Source organism: Notechis scutatus, chromosome 12 (assembly GCF_049901735.1).
Source record: "Notechis scutatus isolate UNSWTSFEM ecotype Mainland chromosome 12, rNotScu1.2, whole genome shotgun sequence".
In the NCBI taxonomy this organism is placed as follows: domain Eukaryota; kingdom Metazoa; phylum Chordata; class Lepidosauria; order Squamata; family Elapidae; genus Notechis; species Notechis scutatus.
In genome coordinates this window covers 14,265,650-14,289,711 of record NC_142020.1, presented here as the reverse complement: position 1 = coordinate 14,289,711, position 24,062 = coordinate 14,265,650, and the positions used below count along the sequence as shown (strand labels likewise).

The window sequence follows — 24,062 nt, the reverse complement described above, 5'->3', positions numbered from 1 at the left end:
TGGTAATATTACTACATGATCTGGTAGAAACATCTGTCTTTCCACTGTAACTAGGAGAAGGAGAGAAAGAGTTTTCTTAAATTAAATTAAATTAAATTAAATTAAATTAAATTAAATAGACCTAGAAAACCAAGAACTACGCCGCCTTTGGTCCGATCTAAGTATAGTATATAGAATTATACATTGCAATGTCCTACCTGTCAATGAATACTTCAGCTTCAACCATAACAACACACGAGCACACAATAGATACAAACTCAAGGTTAATTGCACCAAACTTGATTGCAGGAAATACGACTTCAGCCACAGAGTGGTCAATGTCTGGAATACTCTACCTGACTCTTTGGTTTCTTCCCCCAACCCCAAAAACTTTAACCTTAGACTGTCTACTATTGACCTCACCCCTTTCCTAAGAGGTCTGTAGGGGGCGTGCAGAAGCACACCAAAGTGCCTACCGTCCCTGTCCTATTGTTTCTTTTATTTTTCTTATATGTACCCATTTCATGTATTCATAACTGTGTTTATACTTATACCTGTTATCTTATAATCGCTTGACAAAATAAAATAAATAAATAAAAAATAAAAAAATAAATAAAAAGGAGATGAATAATTTGTAAACAATCCAGGAGAAAATGGTAAAGAAGAACTTGCCAATTGAAGAAGATAATAACAGAATAATTGAGTTGGAAATGGACCTTGGAGGTCTTTTAGTCCAACTTTCTGCTCAATCAGGAAACCCTGTGCCACAGATGGCTGGAGAATTCTGGGAGTTGAAGTCCACAACTCTTAAAGTTGCCAAGTTTGGGGACCCCTGCCCTATGCCATTTCAAGTCAAATGCTCATCCACTCTCTTCCTGAAAGCCTCCAGTGTTGGAGCACTGACAACTTCTGGAGACAAGTTGTTCCACTAATGAATGAATATGGTGAAGTTAAGTCAAAAGAGGTGTGATCTTTTGGATCCTACAACACAGAGAGACTTTGATTATTACTTCCCCTCTCTCTCCCTCTCCTTCGCTCCTTTACATTTTGCATTTTGCTCACCCAGGCAAATCATGTAAATATAACCCATCCTTGATTATACCGTTTTTTTCAGGAAAGGTGCCAAAATTTGGATCTGCTTGGAGCAGGGTTGACTTGCTTGTAGGGGCCTGTAACCTGGATAATGTCTAATTGAAACTGGATGTGCTTAGAGATATACTCAGCTGTTAAGAACCCCTGGCTTGCCAACATCTTCTTCATTACACATGGGGAAAAAAATAGGAATTAAGTGCCATTCCTTGTGTTCTATTTGCTCACACACAGGAGAAAAAAAAAAACCCGCTTTGACAGACAATGAAACCCAGGTCTCTTTTATTGCTGTTGCTCTCTGGTTAGTTGAGATCTTTTCAGTTTGGATTTCTTGCTATGGGGAGATGACATCTAAGAGAAAGAGGGCCTTGGAGCTACACTAAAATTGGCATCCTATCCCCGGCAGATTTTCATTATCCTAGGGTTGGGTTGGGTCTTGTCCTGCAAGGCATGAAGGGTGGTGAGATCCAAGGATGCTGAAAGGGAGAAGTTCAGTCACCATGGCAACGCGGAGATGATGTATGGTGCAGTGAGGTGTGGGGCCAATGACTATTAGCTCTCAATGATGATGATCTCACTGCTGTCATTGGGAGTGGACTACTTACCCTGCCAGCATCAGAATTGTACTGCCTTATTGGGAAGCACCTGTGGACATCTTTAGCCTTGGTTAGATGAGATAAGAAGAATCTGATTAAATAGGAATTTGGAGTATACATTCCCATGTCCAGATCGAAAAGGCAGGTATTGTCTACCAAGAAGGACCCCAGATTGTTTGTGTGGCTGGACTAGGTTGAATTGTGTTTATAACTTTATAAAGCCTTAGTTAGGACCACATGTGGAATACTGCATCCAGCTTTGGTCACCACAATATAAAAAAAAAGATGTTGAGACTCTGGAAAGAGTGCAGAGAAGTGCAACAAAAGTTGATTAGGGGACTGGAGGATAAAACACACAAAGAATGGTTGCAGGAATTGGGTATGTCTACTCTAGTGAAAAGAAGGACTAGAGATGATGTGATAGCAGTGTTCAAATATCTCAGGGGCTGCTACAGAGAAGAGGGAGTCAAGCTATTCTCCAAAGCACAAGAAGGCAGGACAAGAAGCAATGGATGGAAAGTAATCAAGGAGAGAAGCAACTTAGAACTAAGGTGAAATTTCCTGACAGTTAGAACAATTAATCAGTGGAACAACTTGCCTCCAGAAGTTGTAAATGCTCCAACACTGGAAGTTTTAAAAAAAGATGTTGGATAACCATTTGTCTGAAATTAGAAGACCACCAAAGTCCCTTCCAACTCTGTTGTTCTGTTAAATGCTAGATTCCCAGGAAGAAATCTCAGTTAGCTGTAGGGTTTCTGACAGCAACATATTGTGGGATCCTTGGTGCACTCTGAACTTGGTGGTTTCCTTGCAGACATTTCATGACCAAACTAGGTAACATCATCAGTGCTTCTAGAGAGCACCAAGGATTCCACAGTTCAACCCTGAGCTACAACTCGCAGATTGGCTTTTGGTATGTATGCCATGTTCTCCTCTTGCTTAACAGCTGCTACTAGCAGTTGTAAGGTTAGTGCAATTTTCCACAGGTCTATTTTTAAGACGATCCCTGCTGTCCTGTAACAACTTAAGCATCCTGCCTGGAAAAATCAGGTGTTCACAGTTTCCCAGGGATGGTATTTCTAACTGCTCTGGATATATTTAGAGGGGAAACTACCTGCAGATGGTGGAAAACAATTTAGAAGCCACTGTCTTTGAAAAAAAAAACCCCGAGACCGTTAAAACTGGTATGATCTCAGCCTTTCATTCTGGAAGGCCTGGAATTCTAACGGAAGATGAGGAAGTCGGTTTTTCTGAAACGGGATGGGAAGGAAACCACAAATAATTTCAGGCCCTAATAAAACCTGCAGTGTCATGCTAATGTCTTTGTCCTTCTCCCTTTTAACTTCCTTGCACTGGGAGGTGATGCCAAGTTTGCAATTAGCAAAAAGGATTCTAGAAACTGGGTGGAGGGACATGAAAACATCTCAAATGCCAGTCAAGAACAACATCTGTTCGTGCTTCATCAGCTTCAGTTAGTGAAGAAAAATCTGCCACCACATGTGCAATTATAGAACATAGAATAATAGAATTGGAAAGGACCTTGGAGGTCTTCAACTCCCTGCACATGGAGGAAGCCCCATACCAGTTTAGACAAGTGGCCGTCCAGTCTCTTCTTGAAAGCCTCCAGTGATGGAGCACCCATAACTTCTGAAGGCAAGTTCTTCCACTGGTTGATTGTTCTCACTATTAGGAAATTTCTCCTTAGTTCTAGGTTGCTTCTCTCCTTGGTTAGTCTCCATCCATTGTTTCTCATCTTGCCTTTTGGTGCTTTGGAAAATAGTTTGACCCCTTGTTGACTGGAGAAGTCTTATGACCAAATTTGGAAACATCATAAAGATGCAAGCAAGTTTTGCTCCATAGATCAGATGACTTCACACAACATTTTTCTCCCCGTTGGTGAAACTTATCTATCTAAATATAACCAAGCACAAGTTTGGTCCTTTTTAATTTCCACCGGGACTGATGAAGCTAAATCAGATTATTTTGATATTATTGAGATATTTCAGGTGAAGACCCAGACAAGGCAAGTGAGATAATGAAATAAGTAGTTGTACTTACATTGTTGAAAAGCTACATCACTGTTTGTGCCTTGTTGACTGGATGTCAAAGCCATGCAAAGCTCTGAAGAGGTTCTTCATTTCAACATGAAGGGTTCATATGAAGGACTTTTGAAATGACTGTTTTTATTATCACAGTTACTATGGTTATTTTGCCCATGGCTTGAAACAAAGAAGAAGAAGAAAAAATCTGTCTTACACTGAAGATTCTCTTCTTGATGCAAGCAGATGTTTCTGCTGCCCACTGTGTCTCAACATCTGACATCATGATGACAAGGAAAAATATTGCATCCAGGCAAGATAATATATAACCATGCAATCTTAGAGCAGACAGAATGCTCCAATTATTTTATTCTGTCATAAGTGATGAAAATGATGACTGTCCTTGGAGAACAGTTTCCAAGACATCTGTGGCACTCAAAACTGACCTGTTCTCAGAGGAAGAAAATGGAGACCTTGACTTGAAACTTCTGTGAAGTTGTGAAATTCCACGATGTTTTCTCTTCACAGAGTAAGCAGTGAGTGAGAGGGCCTAAAAGCTATTCATAGTGATAATAACCATAATAACCACAATGATCGTTTTTTCTAGTTTGAATCAGGGGTCTTCTACAAAGTGTACTGCAAGACAGAAAGAGCATATTTTCGGGGCCACAAATGAGAGGCTGGGTTGATTTTTTTTCAATAAACCATGTAAGAAGCGTCTGTGGCGCAGTGGTTAGAGTGCAGTACCGCAAGCTACTTCTGCAGCCAGCTGCCTACAATTTGGCAGTTCAAATCCCACCAGGCTCAAGGTTGACTCAGCTTTCCATCCTTCTGAGGTGGGTAAAATGAGGACCCAGATTGTTGGGGGCAATAAGCTGACTCTGTAAACCGCTTAGAGAGGGCTATAAAGCGGTATATAAGTCTAAGTGCTAGTATTTGTTTTCTTGGCTGTCCATCACACATTCTCAGGAGTCTTCTCTTGAGACCAAAGTCCAAAAATGTCAATACTCATCTTATCTCTTCAATGGACATCCCATTAGACATAATCAGACCATCAAAACATTGAAGCAATGTAGAAATGGATGTTTTGTGTGAATGGGTGCCCACCTGCCTCATTTCCTTCCAGGCGAGCTTTCCCAAGGCAGCTGTTTTGTGGAGGCCATCTTCTCACACCTATTTTATGATACCCTTCACAAAATGCCACCCACATCCCAATTGTGCCCGATCATCGCAATAAGAACAGCAGCAACAGAATTGAGAAGGTCAGAGGTGTCTTGGGTCAGGTTGGAATGCCAATGGTGTCTCTCCACCTCCAAGGTATACTAGAGTGGAATTCAAGAAGGCCTCAGGTGGCTCCATCAGGTCACGCAGGTGTTAAGTTTGCCAAATTCTTGTCTGTTTGGTCATTAAATTTTACAGCCTGAACACAGATATTTCTACTAATGGAGTCCAGCTAATCTCCTGAGCTGTTTTGAAGAGAATTGGTTCATGATCTTTCCATGAAGGGTCAAATACATTGCCACTTAGCTTTTGTGCTTTGTTATTGTTGCTGATCTGGCACTTAAAAGGATCATGAGAACTTCTGCACAGCTTCCTCCTACACAAAGGCTGGTGTGAAGAAACCATTTGTGCATTGAGACCTAAGATGCCTTTCCTCGTTGGACACAGAAAAGGCACAATCGCACGTGGGGGTATGTGTGTGGAAGGGGGAAAGGCTTCTATTTGTGACTGTAAAAAATTGAATTACGTGTCCAGGATCTTAATTTCCTAATAAATAAAGAGATCCAAATTGGATTAAACTCTGCAAATGGATTGAAATATGTCCAGAGTCAAGTTAACTCCTAGTAAATATTTCTTGCTCATTTAATGTCAAGATTTACCATTTTGCTATATGGTAGGATCAAACCAGATCTTTAGTGATGTTTTCTCTTTTCATTTTTGAAAAGAATTATTTACATTTTCATTTAAAGATTCTTCTTCTTCTTCTTCTTCTTCTTCTTCTTCTTCTTCTTCTTCTTCTTCTTCTTCTTCTTCTTCTTCTTCTTCTTCTTCTTCTTCTTCTTCTTCTTCTTCTTCTTCTTCTTCTTCTTCTTCTCCTCCTCTCCTCCTCCTCCTCCTCCTCCTCCTCCTCCTCCTCCTCCTCCTCCTCCTCCTCCTCCTCCTCCTCCTCCTCCTCCTCTTTCCTATCTCCTTTCTTTTCAGGCTGGCTGAAAAATACCCAGTGTTTCTTTAAAGCTCCAGATGTTTAAAAGGTTGCTAGTCTTTTGCTGTTCAACACTGTTCATTTGTTCATTTAAACCCTGCCAAGCATTACAGAAACATATCACATCTGGAGAGCTATCAGCTTCTTAAATCACCCTTTTTTATGTAGGTGGCAAAAGCAATTGCAGAATAAAGAGAGAGTGAAGTAAACAAAAAACTCTTTTCTTCAGTTCTCTTAGCAATTGACACAATATGGTTGCCATAACAATGTTGGAAGAAATATCCTTCTGGGTTCAGTTCCAAGTGGGGAGAAAGACACTGGAAGCATGGAGGCTGTTTGGAAAGATGGTTTAATGGTGAACAGGATCACATGCCTTGGAGCTTGTGGGCGAAGAAAAGGGAAGAGATGCTGAGAGTGCCTGGGTTTTATACCCTCTCTGGCTTTGAACTTCCTGGAGCACAGGAAGAATATCCAGATTGGTTGCTGTGAGAGGTCATAGCTAACTTTGTAGGCTGTCTGTGTGCTAAGTTTGGTTGAAACGTAATGGGTGATGCAATGAAGGGCAATTAAATGCCTCTCATTGAAGGAGGTAGATCTTTGTTGTGTAGTATCCTCACTATCCGAGTCTGCTGCCTACTCTGCTGGCCGCTGGCGGGCCTCAACACTGCTTCTTCTCTGGTCCTTGAGTGGTCATTATCAATAGTCCATCTTCTTTATATTTTATTCACTTGTCCTCTCAGACCAAAGAGTTTTGGGTGTTAATTTTAGTAGTAGACAATATAGATCGCTCAGGGTAGAAGTGTTGAGCTTTTGAGTTTCTTGAATCATTTGCTACAGATATGATTTCTGAATTATAAAATACCTCCTGGATGATCTTAATGAACAGAAAATGACAAAAAAGAGAGCTATCCTGATAATGAATCTTATTGGCCATTTTTTTCTCTCTGAGAACATTCATGAGACATCCAGGAATTTAAAATTACTAAAAGAACACAATTAGCCAAATTAGAATTCAGTAGGCACCACAATATATGTTTGAGGTACTTTGGTGACCACAGGATCTGCTTTGTCAAGACTTAAAGACAGAAGAAGTGTAATCTTGTTCTTAAATTAGATCTTTCGACTCTTTCTTTCTTTCCTCTGTTTCCTCTTTTAATTCAGGATAGAAAAGCGTACCCCAAATGGACAATTTATTATTATTTTTTGTCTTCAACTTAATAGCACATTTAAGGAAACAAGTATTTATCCCATATTGTTTTGTCCTGTCTTAATTTTTTGGTCCAGAATGAGTCATCCAAGTTGAATCATGAGCCTTATCTTACTACAAGGGTGGCCTGACCCTAAAAAACCCACAACTTTAAGTCTGATTTCCCTTTGGACGCGAGGAGGATGTATGTTGGATGAAATCAGCTCTGTTGACTCATTTCTTCAAAGTTCTGTTGATGACCTCTGCTATCTTGGGGTGCTGTGGAGAGCAGTTTTAAACGTTGGATTTTCCATGCAAGCAGCTGTTGACATGAGAACAGAATCAACTGGAATTGCGGTTCAGGCTGGCATGAAATGGTGTGAGGTTCTTTTCTACGATTTGTTAAGACATATGTGAAGGACATTGTTGGTGGATCTGAAGCAACCTCCTTGCTCAAGTCAATGTTTGGGTGTTAGTTCATACTTTAAGAGGAAGGGAGGGAATAAAAAAAATGATAAGAGTACCTGGGCTTATGAGACTCCTAAGTCAATCAGACTGGCTAAACTGGTGTTTCTAAGCAGGGTTCCATAATTGAAATGGATCGCACCATTTTCTGGGATGGAGATGGAGGTGGAGGTAGGTGTGGAGGTGGAGATAGAGATGGACATGGACATGGAGGTGGAAATGGAGATGGAGATGAAGATGGAGAGGTGGAGATGGAGGTGGAGGTGGAGATAAAGATGGAGGTGGACATGGAGGTGGAAATGGAGATGGAGATAGAGATGGAGATGAAGATGGAGAGATGGAGGTGGAGGTGGAGATGAAGGTGGAGATAAAGATGGAGGTGGACATGGAGGTGGAAATGGAGATGGAGATGGAGATGAAGATGGAGAGATAGAGATGAAGATGGAGAGATGGAGGTGGAGGTGGAGATGAAGGTGGAGATAAAGATGGAGGTGGACATGGAGGTAGAAATGGAGATAGAGGTAGACTTGGAGATGAAGATGGAGAGATGGAGATAGAGGTGCAGGTAGAGATGAAGGTGGAGGTGGAGATGGACTTGGAGGTAGAGATGGAGACATGGAGATGGAACCAGAAATATATTGGATCTATAAACTTTGATAGCATACCCTGGGCCACATTTTAACCTTTGATTTAAGGCAATTTGTGCCCTAGGATAATTTTCAGAGGTCTATGTATTGGTGAAAGAGTGCTCCCTTGTATATCCACCCACCCACAACCTTGTGTGATAATTAGTTGAAGTCAAGAAATTACTATTTAATTTAAGTTACTATTTAAGCCTCACCTTTAACTCTTTAAACTTAAGTCGAGCACCTGCTGGGAGTTTAAGAAACCAATGATTATTGTAAACCATATCAAGATATGATGTGATGATATAGGTATGTATATTTTGGAGGAGCACAGACTTGAGAGTGGGGTTTTTTTTGGCTCCCTGAGAGCTGTCAAATTTTACTGAGATCAAAGGCCTGCAGATATATCCGGTCACAGCAAAGCAACATTTCAGACCACAATTTAAACTGAACATCATTTTTAGAAATAAAATGAAAGACTCCAGAGCCAGAATAAATAAAGGGAAACCTCCTGGCTTATATAGGTGTCTCTCATGTTCTCAGAAAGATCATCTAATAGACAGATCATCCGTGCTAGGAAAAACAGTTTATGCCAGAGTGGTGTAGAAAAAGCTGGCACATTTTCCTCCTTGCTAGTTCTCATTCAATTTGATGAGATAGTTGGCTTTTCAGGTTTCTTTTCAAGAAACTATTTAAAAATAACTTTTAAGTAATAAAGTCCCTGAGGTAACGTGACCCCTGGCCGTATCATGGATGTCTACCTTTTATTGACCGCGGAAGAAGTTTATGGATTCATAAAACTTGGCCTGTTGTTATGATTTCATCAATATCTAAGGGGCTGCTACAAAGAAGAGGGGAGGTCAAGTTATTCTCCAAGGCTCCAGAAGACAGAAGAAGAAGCAATGGATGGAAACTAATCAAGGAGAGAAAAGCAACCACTCTGATGCTAAGGAGTTCTACTCCCCCTCCCCACCTGAAAAGAAATCTCTTCCAAATGCAAAACTCAAGCAGAGGAGAGGAGTTTCAGTTTCAGTTTCACAGCACCAAGCAGCTTTAGTACAGAACAGTTGAGTTAATCCACGCCCAGGCTCTTTGCTGTCTCCTTCTTGCTCACATAGCAAATACTCTTTCACTTTCCAAACAGTCCTCAACTCTCTCGCACACTGACAGGACGCTAGCCAGATGAATACTGACGGATGCTGGTAGGCAGAGGCAGAATTTTTCTCCTCTTATTTTCCTCTCCAAAAAGTAAGCCTGGCCACATAGTTTTGTAGCGAAGCATGGGTATCGAGATAGTGTGTGTGTGTGTGTGTGTGTGTGTGTGTGTGTGTGTATAAAAAGGGGGTCAGGTCACCCTCCATTTTTCTCTCTGCCGATCTCTCTATCCCTCTTCCCATCTGCTGGTCTGTCTGTCCATTCTCCATCCATCTATCAGTCTCCATTTCAACGTTGCTGTATAGAAAAATCCGCAAGTCGATTTGTCATCGTTCAATGCTTTGTCTCTTTGCTTTCTGGCAACAAACTTCACATGCTGAAAGATACTTTAGCAGAAAATGTTGGGAACGCTCCACTTGGGGGGGGGGATTAACCCCCCCCACACACACACACAAAAATGCTACACAAATCATGAAGGCTTTTTAGCCACATTGATATATTTACCACTTGCTCGTTCTGTTGAACTTCTTGATGTGATTTCACTTGGCAGTTGGGTCTTTCCTTTAGCTGAGGAACAGTTTGGCACGGAGGTTGTTATGCAAACCCATTTTGGAAGTTTTGCCAAGTTAGCTGGCATCTCAGCCTCTGCTTAGGAGATCAGGTGGAATATATATATTTGCTCGAATGCTAAAAGGTTGAGCAAATGGACCTGCAGAGGGGACATTTTCCTCTGCCTCTCTCTCTCTCTCTCTCTCTCTCTTTCAATTTTTTTTTAAGATTAAAGAGGTTTCAATTTATCCTTGCTATAGTTATGAGCCAGGTTGTGGATCAGGAAAAAAAAAAGACTTAACAGTTTGTTTGTTTTTTTAAAAAAAGATGGTGTCGCTAGACGTTCACTTTTGAGACAGGCCATGGCTTGGTGGGTGTGGCAGGGGAAGATACTGAAAAAATCCCCATTCCCTCCCCACCCCACTAACCTGCTTTCCAGCTCCGTTCTCCTGTGCAGGGCAACCAAAGAAGACCCAGCCAATCATCTGGGACTTGGGAGGCGGAGAATAGATGGGGGCGGGGCCAGTCAGAGGCGGCATTTGCTGGTTCTCTGAACCACTGAAAATGTCCACTCCCAGTTCTCCAGAACTGGTCAGAACCTGCTGAATATCACCTCTCTTGCTAAAAAGACCAGCTTTCTGACTTCCCAAACCGATTTCCAATTTGTTTCAGCTCCGTAACTCAGAAGTCCCCAACATCTCTCTCTTATTCAGCGCACTCACAAAAATGAATTCGAGTAGAAAAGTGAAGTTGAAATGAGTTATATTAAGAAGCCATTCTAGTGATTTTAGGGGGGGATATTTTAAAATAGACATGTTTTAAAATATACAGTTGATTATGTTTAAAGTTGGGGAATTAATTATCAAATTAGATAGATTGATGGGATATACCATGTGGATCCTAAATATATTGGTTCTTATTTTTACCCTCTTTAGACTGTATATCATATAATTGGCTTAGGGAAAATTAAGGATAATAATGATGTGTAAAGTTAAATAAAATAGGTGGTAAGCTGAAAAAAGGAAATAATAGGGGATAAAGAACTGCAAATTTATATTTGGATGAAATATTGATATTGAATTAATGGATTGAAATATGAAATGGAAAATTACTTAAAGATGAGTGAAATGAATAATGATATGTGATGATATTATATAAGATTGGTGGAAATGAAAGTATGATTATATACAAGTGTTATAATCTGGAATCACATTGCTCACATAAAGAGATGTGTAAAAATAAAAAAATAAAAAAAACTTTTTGGAAAAATAAAATGAATTCGAGTCAGCGGGGCATCAAATCAAATTGTAAAACAGATGAAGAAGAAGAAGAAAATATTCCTCGCCTGCCTGTTTTATCTGCAGCCAAGAAGGATATTGCTTTACATTTTTGTGAAATAAAATGGCATAGCTCACTGTTGCCCTGCAGCGCCGAGATGGCGCACAGCTTCTCCTTTAAAACACTCATTAATTTCTGATCTTAACTTGATTAGGCCAGGGCTGAACATGACAATCCGAGGTGTTGGCTTTTGTTCTTTGGTGCTGACATCTTTCACAGGAGAACGGAATGACATATTTTTGGGGTGGCTTTGAGGTCTTCTAGTCAAACCCCCTTGCTAAGGAAGGGGACCCTCTACCATTCCAGACAAATGGTGGTTCAATCTCTTCTTAAAAGCCTCCCGTGATGGAGCAACCACAACTTCTGAAGGCAAGTCGTTCCACTGGTTGATTGTTCTCACTGTCAGAAAGTTTCTCCTTAGTTCTAAGTTGGTTTTCTCCTTAATTGGAGAAAGAGCTTGACCCCCCTCCTCTCTGTGGCAGCCCCTGAAATATTGGAATCTTTAAGTCTTTAGATTGTGAAGATTTGGATTTAGAAGTTGTGAATTCTCCAGCCCTGGACATTTTTGAAAAGATGTTGGATAACCATTTGTCTGAAGTGGTGTAGGACTTCCTGCCCTAGGCAGGGGGTTGGACTAGAAGACCTACAAGGTCCCTTCCAACTCTGCTATTCTATTCTATTCTATTCTATTCTATTCTATTCTATTCTATTCTATTCTATTCTATTCTATTCTATTCTATTCTATTCTATTCTATTCTATTCCAATCTATTCTACTCTACTCTACTCTACTCTATTCTAATTCCAATATATTCTACTCTACTCTACTCTACTCTACTTTATTCTACTCTACTCTACTCTATTCCAATCTATTCTATTCTACTCTACTCTACTCTACTCTATTCCAATCTATTCTACTCTACTCTACTCTATTCCAATCTATTCTATTCCAATCTAGTCTAGTCTAGTCTAGTCTAGTCTAGTCTAGTCTAGTCTACTCTACTCTATTCTATTCTATTCTATTCTATTCTATTCTATTCTACTCTATTCTGTTCTGTTCTATTCTATTCTATTCTATTCTCGTTAAAACTCTCTCATCGGCAAAAGATTTGTCATTCCTGCCTCACTTCCCTAAATTCATGTAGATATCTAAGTAGCCCCAAATAGCTCAAATTTCCACTTGCCATATCTGTATAAAGCAGTTCAATGGAATGGCTGTGGAAAGTCAATATCCAAAAGATTTTGGGAATCCTACCTGATTACCAGTTGATGGTGGGGTAGTCTACAGAATGGAACAGCCCCTGAAATCAAAAGAAGAGGCTTAGTATTTCTTTTGTTTTTCTTCGGGAAATGCTAAAGGGTATAGCTGATCTTGGTCCTAACACCTTCAAAGATCCACTGGTCAGTTTTGGTCTCTTCAAAAGCTGATGATCCCTGAAATTCAATCCGGGCTTTCTTCCTTCTGGTTAATTTTGTTAAATCAATTAGTCTGTGGTTGGAAGGCAGGCTGTAGATTTTGTAAAGTCGCTTTTTCCTCTTTTCCAAAGGTGAAATGTTTGCAGTGGTAAGGTTAATCTTTCATGTTCAGTGTGTGTGTGTGTGTGTGTGTGTGTGTGTGTCCATTTAGACCGGATTAGTCAGGCCAAATGGATAATAACTCTTTGTAGGTATTAGGACTTAAGGGTCTCTCCATTAGAAAGGCCAAGAGGAAGAAAGAGAGAGAGAGAGAGAGAGAGAGAGAAGAGAAAGAAAGAAAGGGAACACCCCACTCTCTTTTTCACTAGAGCTTGTTTCAAAGATTAGCTGTGGGGAAAAACCACTTAGTGCAAACATCCATAAACTCCTCAAGAGGGAAGGGCTTGCAAAGAGGCCAATGCAGCCTTGGGTTCTCTTCACACGTAGAAAGCCCTGGTGATCGTGTTGTCAAAGGCATCCTTTTGCAATCATGGGATTCGGGCAAATCTTGATGTTTAGGTCGTTTGTGTCATGACATGTATCCCAGTGTGCAGATCACTTACCTTCTCTTGCTCAAAGGCCCCCACCTCAACATAGAGATGTCTGTGCCCAGAGATGCAGGAGGAGGAAGAGGAGTAAAATTTTTTTTTTTGAATCCCACCACTGATCGGAAGGGAATCGAAATCAAAACAAGATCAATACGACAACTTGTCATCTTCATGCATGATTGCAATGCCGGCAGCCTGACTTGGTTTGTTAGAGTCCAATCAACAGCTCAGAAAGAACCCTGCTAATTTCAGATTTCCTCTCCCCACCTCACCCAGCTAAAAGAAACCTCAGTTTTTCTCTCTCTTTCTCTGCTTCACAAGTGACCTCTGCTTTTTCCTGTAGGGCATCACACATTTGGGCCCATTGCAGCTCCTGTAATTTCCCCCTTTGATTCTTGCCAATGGAGTGTTCAAACGCCAGGGAAGTTTTACAAGCAGACTTCCCTCCACAAGCCGCAGTGATTAACTTGGCTTCACAAGGAACCTTTTCTTTGGCTGGGCTGGATGGAGGACTCGGGACAGGCTGGCGGGCTGTCCTGCTTCACCTCTGAAAGTCTGGTCAGAAATTTTCCTCTCCAAGAGGAGATACCTCAAGGGGTTTCATTACAGCAGGTCAGGAAAGCAAGGAAGGGAAAAAGGAAGGGAGGGAGGAGCGAGGGAGGACAGATGAAAATGAGAGGGAAAGAAGGAAAGGAAGAAAGGAAGGAAAGGAAGAAGGGAGGAAGGAAGAAAGGAAGAAAGGGAGGGATGACGGGAGCATGAAGTGAGGAAGGAGATAGAAAGAAATGAAGGAATGGAAGGAAGGAAGTAAGGAAGGAAGGAAGGAAGGAAGGAAGGAAGGAAGGAAGGAAGGACAAAATAAAGAAATGAAGGGGTGGGATGGATGGATGGATGGATGGATGGATAGGGAAAAGAAGGAAGGAAAGGAAGGAAGGAGAGAGGAGGGAAGAAAGGACAGATGAAAATGAGAGGGAAGGAAGGAAAGGAAGAAAGGAAGGAAAGGAAGAAGGGAGGGAGGGAGGAAGGAAGAAAGGGAGGGACGAAGGGAGCATGAAGTGAGGAAGGAAATAGAAAGAAATGAAGGAATGGAAGGAAGGAAGGACAAAATAAAGAAATGAAGGGGTGGGATGGATGGATGGATGGATGGATGGATAGGGGAAGGAAAAGAAGGAAGGAAGGAAGGAAGGAAGAAAGGAAGGAAGGAAGCAAGAAAGGGAGTGAGTAAGTGAGCATGGAGTGAGGAAAGGAAGATAGAAAGAAATGAAGAAAGGGAAGGAAGGAAGAATGAAATAAAGGCATGAAGGGGTGGGATGGATGGATGGATGGAGGAAGGAAAGAAGGAAGGAAGGAAGAGACAAAACAGATTGTAAACGGCTTCATTCCAACTATGATAAGTACAAAATTCATCACCTCCTGATACCTCTTCTAATCCCATGTGGCCATGAGCAAACTAGAGCTATTTCCTGACAAAAGCTGCCAAAATCCCAGAGGAAGAACCAGATTTTCCCACAATGCTCTCCCCCCCCCTCTCCAAAAAAATTCCTCAGTACATTTTGCCTGATCTCAGTCTGCCTTGGGCGGTGGGAGTCCTGCCCAATGCTCTATCCTGGACTCTGGAAAACCCCTCCCTCCGCCCTTCTTCTCTTCCCTTCTGTCTGCAACCTCCCACGAAGCTAGGAGCCATCGGATGCCAACGGAGGTTTAATTACTCCCAACGCCGAGCAGCCCTCCGAGCTTTGACAGGCCCAGAGTGCCGAATAGTGATCCTTAGCTATTTGTCCCCCCCCCCACAACCCTCCTAAATGTCAGCTCTCCACCGTCCTCACCCTCTTCCCAACCCACCGGCGTATGTAAGATCAAATAAGTCGGTTTCTAGATGGTAAAAATGCCCGGCAGGCATAGAAAACAGATCTACAAGCAGGTGTGTTGCCTTGACAGGCTCCGCGCCCTTCTTCTGGGCTGATAACTGGGATGATGAAGATAGCCGCTTACAACCCGGGAAGGAGTTTTCGTTCTCCTTGGGGGACAAGGGATTAATGCCTTCAGTGAGGTCAGTTCGGCTGTTTTCTGAACGTTCCTCGGAGGGGTGATGAGTGCAAGGAAGGAGAATATGTGTGGCTCAGGGTTGAAACGAGGGGTCCTTGGTGCTCTCTGGGCTTGGTGGTTTTCTTGCAGGTGTTTCATTACCCAACTAGGTAACATCGTCAGTGCTAGAAGGGAGTGGGGCTTGCAGAGAGGAGGAGGAGGAGGAGGAGGACGGTAGGGTCTTTGGTGCTATCTGAGCCTGCATGTTTTCTTGCAGACCTTTCATTACCCAACTAGGTAACATCGTCAGTGCTAGAAGGGAGTGGGGCTTGCAGAGAGGAGGAGGAGGAGGAGGAGGAGGAGGAGGAGGAGGAGGAGGAGGAGGAGGAGGAGGACGGTGGGGTTTTTGGTGCTATCTGAGCCTGCATGTTTTCTTGCAGACCTTTCATTACCCAACTAGGTAACATCGTCAGTGCTAGAAGGGAGTGAGGCTTGCAGAGAGGAAGAGGAGGAGGAGGAGGAGGAGGAGGAGGAGGAGGAGGAGGAGGAGGAGGAGGAGGAGGAGGAGGAGGAGGTGGAGGACGGTGGGGTCTTTGGTGCTATCTGAGCCTGCATGTTTTCTTGCAGACCTTTCATTACCCAACTAGATAACATCACCAATGCTAGAATGGAGTGGAGTTTGCAGAGAAGAGGAGGGGGAGGAGGAGGAAGAGGAGGAGGACTGTGGGGTTCTTGGTGCTCTCTGAGCTTGCTTGTTTTCTTGCAGACCTTTCATTACCCAACTAAGTCACATCATCAGGGCTAGAAGGGAGACAGGGAGCAAATGCCAGGTCCTACGACTGGCTGGAGTTTGCCAAGTGACCTTCTACATCAAGTGATGTTTCTCAACCAGAGAACTTGCAGATATATGGAATTCAGTTCCCAGAATTCCCTTGTCCTTCCTGATCATGTTGGGAGTTGAAGTCCTTCACGTCTGCAAGTTGCCTAGTAGGAAACACCACTAAAGGATTGCTCTTTTTATACACCGAGGAGCAGGTTTATAGTAGGCTTGGGAAAACTGTCTCCTGGTGGGAACCATGCAAAACTGGCTGGGCCCTCAATCTTGACTTATACTGGCCTTGCTCTTCAAACTTCCCTCCTTACTTTAAATACCGCTGAAGACCTCGCAATAAATAACTTGAGCTCCTAAAGTAGTTTTGTGACCTTCCTGTGGTAATCGAAGGACCTTAAAACCAGGATGAGCAATTCACATTTTTTTCAGAGGTAGAATGGCTGTGTGTGAAGGTGAGTGAGTTTCTGGCTTACTACACCTCCCCATTAATCTTCAGTTATGGTTCCTTTCAGAAATAATTTCTCAGGAAGGACTTGTGACAAATAAGAGAGAAGGACAAAAGAGATGAACAACCGTTGGGGTTTTTAAGACAGTAGCATCGATTGAGGCCTTATTTTAAGTTCCTACTGGAAATGTGAGGTATAAATCTAATTCATGAGTCATCAATGCCCAAGGACTCACACACAACTCTTGGAGTGGGTAGCCACTTTTTCAAGTATGAGACACCATCAAGCAGACCTAATGGAAAGATGCCTTCATATAATGTTCAACTCTAGGGATTTCATGGTCATTGTTGAATGATCGTCATCATTTCCTTGCCTACTTTCCAGAATGTCGATTTATTTTTGATAAATCAGTCTAGGGTATAATTCCTGAGCTGGCTGATGGCCAACCAGGAACCATATTTGACCCCGACTAGATAGTGGATTAGGTGTCACCTGCTACTTTGAGTTGAAGAACAACTCTAGAAAGAGCACAACTTCTGGTGTAAGAAAAAGGGGTGTTACAGATGTTGATCAAGTACCAGATGTAGATCAACTAACCATCATCTCCCGGCATCTCATCAGTTTTGCCTATCCTGGCCTGCTGGGAATTAGGTTTAGGATGGAAGGGAGGACCATTCTGCATTCTAGAACAGAGGATGCCTTTAAGAAGGACCATTTCCAATGAAGTGGAGACTCACAGTCACTCCAAGTCTGAAGAAAGGTCGCGGTGGAGAAGACAGGAGACGCATGGGCTGTCTGCAAGGTTGGGGAGAAGAGACAAAGTCATCCTTGAAAATTCCCTGGTGATCCCCATTGGCTTTCCCCCAATGCCTCTGGAAGATTGGCTGTAGGCTTTGGCATGGCATCCTAGGCCCTTTGGAAAGAACTTACTCTGTTGCTGACTGGTTCCTTTGATTACTAAGTCTCCATTTTATGTCGAGAAGGGGGAGGAAGAATAGGAGAGAGAGAGACAGAGGGAGGAGAGGAAGAGGGATGGGGAAAGGAAAGGGAAAGAGAGGGAGAGAAGGAGAGGGAAAGAGAGGGAGAAGAGAGAGGGGGAGAGGGGGAGGGAAAGGGAGAGGGAGAGAGAGAAGGAGAGGGAAACAGAGAGAGAAGAGAGGGGAGAGGGGGAGGGGAAGAGAGGGATAGGGAAAGGGAAAGAGAGAGGGAGAGGGAGAGAGAGAAGGAGAGGGAAACAGAGAGAAGAGAGAGAGGAGAGAGAAGAAAAAGGAGAAGGAGAAGACGGGTGGGAGAGATGAGCAAATATACAAGTCCTGCTTTCTATGTGCAGCCACCTCTCCTCCCAACAAGACGAAATGAAAAGAGGATGTCTGTGGTTCTGAGTGGGGGGGTCAAAAAAGGAAAACGTGCTTCATAACATGGGATTTCTTCTGCCAAGAGTCATGTCTGAGGACCAGACACTTGCCTCACTGATGCCAGGGGGTAACGGGTGGGGGGAGTGACGACGCTGGAAAAACTGTTGCCAACGGCTTGGCAAGACCATGAGGTGGACTGGGGAACAAAAGGGCCGATTGGACTGAAGAGATGAAAGGGCTCCATTGAGGCCTGAGGTTGGTCTGGCCACCCACCCGCCCACGGGACATTCCTCTTCTCACTGCCTTCCGGCATCTTGCTGGAGGGAGAGCTCGAGGGCTGATGAGAACTTCTCCAAGCTTTATTTTGTGTGGATACAACCTGGTGTGTCCACCGTATATCTCAGGGTGGGGGAAATGTCCAATAGCAGAGGTGTGTATTCAGCCGGTTCTCACCGGTTGTGCAGAACCGGTAGCAGAAATTTTGAGTAGTTCAGAGAACCAGTAAATCCTACCTCTGACTGACCCCGCCCCCATCTCTTCTCCGCCTCCCATTGAGTCCCAGCTGATCGGTTGGGTCTACTTTGGTTGCCCTGCACAGGAGAACGGAGCTGCAAAGCAGGTTAATGGGAGGGGGATGTCTCACTTAGCAGCAGAAATTTTGGGCTCAATTGCAGTCGTATGCTGTAGGCAGAATATTGATCGAGATCTGGAGAAAAGAAATAACCCCAGTGGTGATTGTCACATTACAATCCCAACACACACACACAGAGACAGACACGCCACCCTTGATGCTTGTGTTGGGCTTTGATGTCTTGGCTTTGCAGTCTTTGATCCCCTTTGTCTCACAAAGTTGGTAACCCCACCTACGTCTTTCCCTTCTTAACCCCTACAAATCCCCACCCTGCCTTCCTCCCTCGCTTCTTTTCAAGCCCCATCCAGCCCTCTTTTTTTTTCTCTTTCATCTTTCTTTGTCTTCCACAAAGAAGCTATACAGCAGTGGTCGCCAACCAGTGGGCTGGGGAACACTGGTGGTCCATGAGAAAATTTTGGTGGTCCACAGAGAAATGTCACCCCAAAGTAATTAATCCAGGCTTCTCCTCTCCTCTCCTCTCCTCTCCTCTCCTCTCCTCTCTTCTCTTCTCCCCTTCAACTGTCACCCCCTGTTTAGAGTTACATAAGGGTCAACTGGCACTCAAAGATGGTTGGACTTAGTCCGCTTGTGGCTACATAGGGATTCTAGGCTGATTTCTCTTTTGATCCTATCCCCAGATTCTGCCATGTCTTCTTCTACACATCTCTCCTCTCCTCCCCCCTTTCTCTTTTCTTTTCTTTTCTTTTCTTTTCTTTTCTTTTCTTTTCTTTTCTTTTCTTTTCTTTTCTTCTCTTCTCTTCTCTTCTCTTCTCTCTTCTCTTCTCTTCTCTTCTCTTCTCTTCTCTTCTCTTCTCTTCTCTTCTCTTCTCTCCTCTCCTCTCCTCTCCTCTCCTCTCCTCTCCTCTCTTCTCTTCTCTTCTCTTCTCTTCTCTTCTCTTCTCTTCTCCCCTTCAAGTGTCACCCTCTGCTTAGAGTTATATAAGGGTCAACTGATACTCGAACATGGTTGGACTTAGTTCGCTTGTGGCTACATAGGGATTCTAGGCTGATGCCTCTTTTAACTCCACCCCACAGCTTTTTGCCACATTGTCTCTCACAGATTGGCTAGAATAACCGAATCTTGCAAGCCTGGTTGTGCTGGACCTTCTCCCCTTCTTATATTCCAGGGAATCAGGGAGATATCTAACTGAGTTACATCTGAATGTTATCCATTGCTCCGGACTTTTGCCTAATGAATGGTTACTGTAAATTACTGTCAAAGTCATCTTCTTTATTCTCTTCAGCTCGGAATAGACACTTGGCACAGTGTACTAGCTAATACAAGGATACTCAGAAGCAGGTAATGAAAACTCTGATCTGGTTAGCAGCTGGCTATGGGGAAGATGAAAGGGAAGTGGTGGCTCAGTGGCTAAGACACTGAGCTTGTCGGTCAGAAAGGTCGGCAGTTTGGTGGTTCGAATCCCTAGCACCGTGTTACGGAGTGAGCTCCCATTACTTGTCCCAGCTTCTGCCAACCTAGCAGTTCGAAAGCATGTAAAAAAAAAATGAAAGTAGAAAAATAGGGACCACTTTGGTGGGAAGGTAACAGAGTTCCATGCGCCTTTGGTGTTTAATCATGCTGGCCACATGACCATGGAGACATCTTTGGACAGTGCTGCCTCTTCGGCTTTGTACCAGAGATGAACACCGCCCCCTAGAGCCGGAAATGACTAGCATGTATGTGCTAGGGGAACATTTACCTTTACCTATGGGGAAGATGACCATGGGACATTGGCAGGACAAAAGAGAAAAAAGGTTGGCTTCTGTAGGCCTGGTCCCTCTTCTCAAGATCTTCCTTCCTCCCATTCTCCTTCTCGCATTTCCTCCTGGAAAAATATGTTAAGCAACTTTCTTATTTCTTCTTTATAAATGTTCATTTACCAGGTGCTACAAACTATGTATCTTGTGAGAGGGAGGTCTTGATTCTTAATTTATGAGGCAGAATTGAAGGTCACAATCCATTATTACCACAGGAGGCCTTTGAACGTGAGATCCAAGCGTGAAGCTAAAAAAAGTCCAATTCTCTGTATTTTTGTGGCTAATAAGCTGTGAAACTGTCAAAAGGGATGCCTTGGACAAAATTGCCATTTAAGGGCTGAGCACATTATTTGTCTGCTCACTTAATCTGCTGTATTCTTTGGAGTTCTGCTGCTTAACTAAAACACTCCAGCTGCTATAGAAACGAGGCATATGACATAAATTAAAGACATCCTTCAATCAACCCAGGCAACAGAAGTTGCCTTCAGAAGTTGTGGGAGCTTTATCACTGGAAGAGATTGGACTGCCACCTGCCAGAAATGGTGTAGAGTCTCCTGCTTGGGTGGAGGGGTTTGGACTAGATGACCTACAAGGTCCCTCCCAACTCTGTTAATCTGTTAAAGCTGAGCTGAACTCCTGGTGATGGTATTTGCAATTTTCTGTAGATGGTAGAAGTGGTTTCCCACTGTCCACTCCCTGGAAGTGTTACAGTTTTCCAAATGGACTAGAATTGTCTATTGATATACTAACAGATCTGCCCATATTTTTGAGTGCAACTGGCTGCTATAGGTGGCTCATATCATGCAGATAGGAGCAACATGCAGTTTGAAGAACATACTGTACATGACCTTCAGCTATCCCTCCTCCTTCTCTTCCTCTCCTTCTCTTTTCCTCCTGTTTACTATTCCTTCTTTTCTTCTCTTCTTTTTTCCTCCTCCTCCCCCCCTCCTCCCAGTCATCCACCTATCCTCCTCCTCCTTGCAAAACCCAATCCCTTCTAATACTATTGATGTTACCTAGTTAGGTAATGAAACGTCTGCAAGAACATAAACAAGCTCATAGAGCACCAAGATCCCTCAGTCCTCCTCCTCCTCCTCCTCCTCCTCCTCCTCTCCCCTCTCCTCTCTCCTTTCCTCCTTTTCTATTTCTTCTCTTTCTTCTCTTTTTCTTCTACTTTGCCTTCTCCTTCTCTGTCCCATTGTTCCAATGAACATATTATAGCAATTTAGAAAAAGACAATGGCTTCCCCTTGGTTTTATATATATATATATATATATATGTGTGTGTGTGTGTGTGTGTGTGTGTGTGTGTGTGTGTGTGTATGTATGTATGTATGTATATATGTGTATATGTGTATATGTGTATATGTGTATATGTGTATATGTGTATATGTGTATATGTGTATATGTGTATATGTGTATATGTGTATATGTATATGTATATGTATATGTATATGTATATGTATATGTGTATATATATATATATATATATATATATATATGTATAGTATCTGTCTTATCTATAGGTCTTTCACTTCTACCACATTTGTTAAATTTTAAACATAGATAATTTTTCATACTCCAAGCAGCCAGCCTGTTACTAATGGTTTGTTTATTGAAATAAGGAGTGGCAGGCTAGAACTTAAAGGTGTCTGCGTGTATGTTTACCTATGTGTGTTTCACTGTCTGAAAAATTAGCTCACCACCCTGAACTGGGAGCATTAATAAAATTATTGTGATGTAGGTACTAATTTTTCAAGTTGGTCTGAACCCACAGTGTCGAACCTGTGTATGGAAAGTTGACTAAGAACAGAATCAGAAACAATGAAAACAATTTAGAAAAATATTAACCAGTGATAGACGTTGGAAATTAGGAGGAAGAAGTCCTGTTTAACTGATCTGGCCATCAATAGATTGAAGTTTGATTTCCAAAGCCATTAGTGCCCTGATGATGTTATCTAGTTGGATAATGAAACATCTGCAAGAAAATCTCCAAACTCAGAGAGCACCAAGGACCCCACAGTCCTCCTCCTCCTCCTCCCCCACTTCATTCTAGCACTGATCATGTTACCTAGCTGGGTTATGAAACATCTGCAAGAAAACCGCCAAACTCAGAGAGCACCAAGAACCAGTTGAACCCTGAGTTACGAATATTCTCTTCTGTCAGAATCCATTTATTGTTTTCTCCCTGACCAAATATGTCCATTTTGCTATTTCCTCCGGATTTGACATTTTCACCATCCATTCCTCCAACGGTGGGAATCTCAGCTCTCTTCCAGCTTGATTTATGATCTTTTCCAGTCGTGCTACTGAGCACTCTGGGAGAAGAACATTAGATCTATCTTTTGACAGCTTCTTTTTTTTAACTTCATTTTGCAGAGAGAAGCTAGCAGGATCAGAGGTCCAGATATCCAAGATATCCATCCTAGTCAATCCTGTGTCAGCAAAACGGAGCCGAGAAATGAAGACCTACGATTAACAACTGCATTATTTATCTTTCATTCCCCTGCACTCTGAGAAGCATGTTCTGAGAAACAGGCTTTCCATTTACAGAAGTATGTAGCAATTTCGGATATGTATCCACCCCACCTTAATGGACCACTCTGTTTCCCATCTGCTGAGCCAGAGGTTGCATTAATATTAATCCCTTTGGCAGATAATGGAGGCTGTTTAGATACGTTGCAAACCTCCAGGTATTTCACAGAATTTCTACCGTGCATCACATAGCAAACTTTATTGTATCTCCATTGCTGACGATGCCACGGGTATCATGTTGTCTCCCTTTTTAAACCCTCCAGTCTAATTTACAATGCAGGTTCTACCACACGGTTCAGCAAGCTTTCGTTGCCATTAGATGGAGAAATGTTGACCGGACAGAGTAGGGTTTGCTAATATTAGAAGATCAACCTGCAGTAATGTGGAAGTGTTGCAGTGGCCTAGTGGTGGAGCTCTTGTCTCACAATCAGGAGGCTGTGAGTTCAATCCGATGTAGAGGAAGATGGGCACAATGAGAAATATACCTGCTGAACAAAACTCCGCATTGGTGACAGGAAGGGCATCCGGCCCAGGAAATACTCTGCTAGCTCCATTCAGTTGCCCAGATTCCACCCCGCAAGGGATTATGGGGTCCTTAAAAGAAGGTGATGAAACTGCACTCATTTTGGATGAATTTGGTTCCGACTAGATTAATTTATGCCAGTGTGATTAGCTCAAGGGTTGCCTGCTTGCAAATTTAGAACGGATGTGAACTGCAAATTGGATAGAGGAGCTGGAGAAACCACAGAGGTCTTGGATGATTCACAGGTGCTATGCTGATCAGCTTTCCCTCGTCGGACTGGGGATGGATCTGACGGTGACCACGCTTTGAAAGTTCCTGTGGTTGTCATTAACACAGACTTGGGGATGGCCACTTTCTTCTCCCAGATTTAATTCTGTTGTTTAATTCCTGGAAGCCCTCATCGTGAAGTGAAAGTTTAGATATTTTGAACTCATATGAAAGGCAAGGTTCCATTGGAGAACATGCCAAGTCTTGAACGAAAGTTGAAGGCCATCAAAAGATAGCAACTGTAGATGAAGGGGCACCATCATGGACTTCCAAGCCAAGCACACAAAGGAGCTCAATGATATCCTGGCCAAGTGATGCCCTGGACTCAGAAGATAGCTAATTTATCAAAGAGCCCAGGCCATAATATAGGATTAGGAGAAGGAAGTAGGACTTCCCATGAGCTCTTCAAGGTAGACCAGACTAGGAAACCAAAGACCTTCCTTCCTTCTTCCCTCCTTCTCTTTC

At 42.8% G+C, this 24,062-nt stretch overlaps 1 long non-coding RNA gene across 1 annotated transcript in view; it reads left to right on the top strand.

Moving 5' to 3' along the window:
• LOC148129660 (uncharacterized) overlaps window positions 1-24,062 on the top strand; it is a 33,470-nt gene that overhangs the window by 9,305 nt on the left and 103 nt on the right. Inside the window, exons 2-3 of the long non-coding RNA XR_015745212.1 lie at window positions 13,570-13,784; window positions 22,652-24,062. The exon at window positions 22,652-24,062 is cut by the window's right edge and continues 103 nt beyond it. This is a non-coding gene — a long non-coding RNA (uncharacterized LOC148129660). The remainder of the gene's footprint in view (window positions 1-13,569; window positions 13,785-22,651) is intronic.